This window comes from Triticum dicoccoides, chromosome 5A, assembly GCF_002162155.2.
Source record: "Triticum dicoccoides isolate Atlit2015 ecotype Zavitan chromosome 5A, WEW_v2.0, whole genome shotgun sequence".
Taxonomy (NCBI): Eukaryota; Viridiplantae; Streptophyta; class Magnoliopsida; order Poales; family Poaceae; genus Triticum; species Triticum dicoccoides.
In genome coordinates this window covers 594,757,328-594,761,653 of record NC_041388.1, presented here as the reverse complement: position 1 = coordinate 594,761,653, position 4,326 = coordinate 594,757,328, and positions in this window count along the sequence as shown.

Sequence of the window (4,326 nt, the reverse complement as noted above, 5' to 3'; positions counted from 1 at the left end):
TTATCTGGGGTTATATTTCACCTAAAGCTTTCCCTAAGGATTAATGCTATTAATGGTGATAATATATGATCCAAGTTCTCCATCTACCCTCCCGGTGAAATATTTTCTCGCCTCCTTGTTCATATCAATCCAATTCTTTTTCCCGTGAGTGGCAGGTTGTCACCTCATAATTGAATATGTATTCCATAAGACCATTTCAAGCTTATTCTTTTCATTGTTGGTTTTCCAACAACTCCGTTCGACCCTTCTCCTAAGGATGCCTTTTCAAACTCTTTTGTGACAGAAGTTGGCATTTCCTTCTCAATTCTTTTATTCCAATGTTCTATCTTCTATTGTTTTCTTCCGGAGGCATTGTGATGTTGCTATCTTCGTCCCATCAACTCATTTTGCCAAGTTCATATTCTTTTCCTTGCTTATCCCATTTAACCGGAGGGTTGTGACCTTTTTGCTCAAGTTCTTTTCGCCTTATCAAGCCTTGCACCTCTTTTCAATCGGAGTGCTTTCTGAAATCTTTATTACCCATTGTGCCTTTCTTTCAGTAGTTTCGGAGGCACTGTGTTGTTGATTTCATCAAGTATCTTCTCATCTTGTCAAGTTCATGTTCAATTCCTTTTCTTTTCAATCGGAGTGCTGCCCGAAGTTGTTCTTCCTTGTTCCTCTTTTTCTAACGGAGTGTTTTCAACTTTGTTCATCTCCGTTGTATCCTTTCTTTCAAGTTGTTCAACCTCTCAAGGTTCGTGGTTTCACTCGTTTGTCAAAGAAGCAACTTAGCTTTACCTCTCCTCTTTCTCTTCCGTTTTTCCTCCGGTGCCATTCTAGATCTCGGGACGAGATCCTCTCGTAGTGGTGGAGTGTTGTAACACCCCGAGACCGATGTGCCAGGTGTCTTCCAGTTATTCGCTGTTGTTGTCTTGTCATTGCTTGCATGTCATGCATCTCATATCATGTCATCATGTGCATCGCATTTGCATACATGTTGGTCTCATGCATCCGAGCATTTTCCCCGTTGTCCGTTTTGCAGTCCGGCGCTCCTATGTCATCCGGTGTCCCTTTCTACCTCTTTTCGTGTGCGGGTGTTAAACATTTTTGGTTTGGACCGAGACTTGCCAAGCGGCCTTGGTTTACTACCGGTAGACCGCCTGTCAAGTTTCGTGCCATTTGGACTTCGTTTGATACTCCATCGGTTAACCAAGGGACCGAAAAGGCCTCGTGTGTGTTGCAGCCAAACACCCCTCCAAAGTGGCCCAAAACCCACCTAAGACCTCTCCATCATCTAGGCCGTTCGATCACGATCACGTGGCCGAAAACCGCACCTCATTTGGACACTCCTAGCTCCCTCTACCTATAAATATGTGGCCTCCCCCGAAATATTCACGGACAAAACCCTAGATCCAACTTCCTCCACGCCGCCGGACATGTCCGCCCGTCACCGGACGCGTCCACCGCCGCCGCCACGTCGCCCGGCCAATCAAAGGCCACCACGTCACCGTCGCCGCCGCTCCAGTCCAATCAGGGGCCGCCACCTGTCCTCCCTGCGCCGTCCACCGCACACGGGCCCGCTGGAGCCCATCGTGAGCCCGCCGCGGGCCGCATCGGGGCCGATCTGCCTGAGCCGCCGCGCCGCTCGTCTGCCGATTCCGCCCGCGCCAGAGCATCACCGGAGTGTCGCCGAATCTTCATGCCACCTCGCCGGCGCATCGCAGGACGCCGCCATGGCCTCGCCGGACTTTGTCTCGGCTTCCGCGCCGCCTGTCTTCGCCGCTCCACGCCGCTCCTCCGTTGTCGGGCTCCGCCGCCTCCTGCAACCTTCACCGGAGCAGCGCCCCGCCGGACCTCCTCTGCCTCAACGCCAAGTCCCACCTCCACCGGCGCTGTTGACCGGATCGGCCTCTGCCAAGCCGCACGCGCCAACCGAGGCCCGAGCCGTCGCCGGATCCGGGGGTGCCACACCTGGATCCACCCGCCCCGCTCGCCGTCGAGCCACCTAGCCGGAGTTCAGCCGCCGCCGCGCTCGTTTCCTGGTGCGCGAGGACGACGACGCCCAGCGCCCCGACCCATCGTGCCTCGTGGGCCGGCCCATCTCCGCCAGGCCCACATCCAAGGCCAGCCTACCTCCTCCGCTTCCTGGGCCAGGCCCGCTAGGTGAGCGCCCGCCTAAACCTCGCCCTGAGCGTCTTTTAGTGATCCCACGCTCATGTGATATTCTGCTAAGTCCCCTAGATTTTAGTATTTTTGAGCATATTCATCGCATGATAACTTCATCATTGTGGCTCCGTTTCGGGCGTGTAGCATATAAAAATGTTCATCTCAACGAATACATCATTTCATCTCATGGCATCATTTTCATTTGAGCTCATCTTGATGCCCGAAATGCTGTTGGAAGAGGGTTATGTGATGATAGTTTCAGATTTGTTTCAACATTTGCATTTTTGTCATTTTTACCATGATTAATGTGTGCATACTATGATCCTGAGCTCTACATGTGTTTTGAAGTATGCCATGCCATCTTTACAGGGGTATATGCCATGTATTTTTGTGATCTCTGTGGTGACTAGAACAAGCATGCAAAGTAGCTTACTCAATGATGCTGATTTCAGGGACTTAGAATTTCACTAAGTCCTTGTCCTGCTGTAATTTTTAGCCATGTGTTCATGTTGTTTCCTAGTGATCCGTGCCTCTTTTGAGCATGATCAGTAAGGATGTTTTGTAGATAATGTTGTGCTCTATCCATCCATGTCTTTGTTTGCAATTATGGAGCACCCTAGCTTGAGTCAATCGAGCTCTAATTTTGCTATAAAATGTTCCTGGCAGATTGTTAACATGTTTAGCGATTTCGCCGAGCTTGTTGTTGTTGATCCGTGCATGCTATGTTGTTGTTCTTGCCATGTCTAGCTTCTATGCCATGTCTACTTACTGGGTGTATGCTTAGATTATCATGCCTTGCCTTGTGGTGAGTGCATCGAGCTCGTAAACATGCCTACTTGATATCTGTTTTGCCATGTTCTAGTTTTCTGCTAAGTCTGAATCTGTTATCGATATTTGCTATGTTCGCGTGCTTGCAATTGTATTTTCTGATCCCTTTTGGCCCATGGTCACTAAGGGAATTTTGTTGTATGCTTTGAGTAGCTTCATGCCATACCTTGCCTTGCCATGACATGATCCTGTAGCATGTAGTTATCGTGCTCTAAACATTGCTTCCTGATGATAATTCCTGACTTGCTGTTAACTTGACTGAGTCTGAAACCCGTAATCTTTTGCACTTTTGCCATGCTTATTTGAACCTGCTATTGAGTGAATTAGCCTTAGCTCAGTGTTAATCTTTTGTCAAGCATCTTGAATGGATCCCTGCCATGTATTTTGTTGCTATGTTAGAGTGATGTAGCATGTTGTTCTTGGTGCATTTAGATGGTCTCGTGCTGATTATCGCAGACCAGTGCCATATTTGTTTTGCTTGCCATTTCCAAACCGTGCATCCGATTCCGGTGATCTTTATATCGAGTTCGACCGAAATCACCTCACCTTTCCAGTGAGACTCTTGGATTTCCAAGTTGAGTCCAGGTTCAATCATTCCTTTCCAAATCATGCATATGCATCACATATCGCATCCCGCATATCATACCATGTTTGCATCATGTCGCTTGAGCATTGCACGTGGTTGATTGTGTTCCCTTTTTCTTGTTGTCTTGTTTTGGGTAGAGCCGGGAGACGAGTACGTGATCGAAGATCCCGTTGAGTATGATTACGAGGATCAAGGCAACTCTAAGAACTTTGTAGGCAAGATGACCATACCCTCGAAATCACTTCTATCTTTGCTTGCTAGATGCTCGCTCTTTTGCTATGCCTATGCTGCGATACCTACCACTTCCTTATCATGCATCCCATATTGTTAAGCCGAGCCTCTAACCCACCTTGTCCTAGCAAACCGTTGTTTGGCTATGTTATCGCTTTGCTCAGCCCCTCTTATAGCTTTGTCAGTTGCAGGTGAAGACTGGAGTTTGTTCCTTGTTGGAACGTGGATATTTTGTTGGGATATCACAAGATCTCTTATTTAATTAATGCATCTATATACTTGGTAAAGGGTGGAAGGCTCGGCCTTATGCCTGGTGTTTTGTTCCACTCTTGCCACCCTAGTTTCCGTCATATCGGTGTTATGTTCCCGGATTTTGCGTTCCTTACACGGTCGGGTTATAATGGGAACCCCTTGACAGTTTGCTTTGAATAAAACTCCTCCAGGAAGGCCCAACCTTGATTTTACCATTTGCACTAACAACTTATTACCCCTTCCCTTGGGTCGGCCAACCCAAGGGTCATCTTTATTTTAACCGC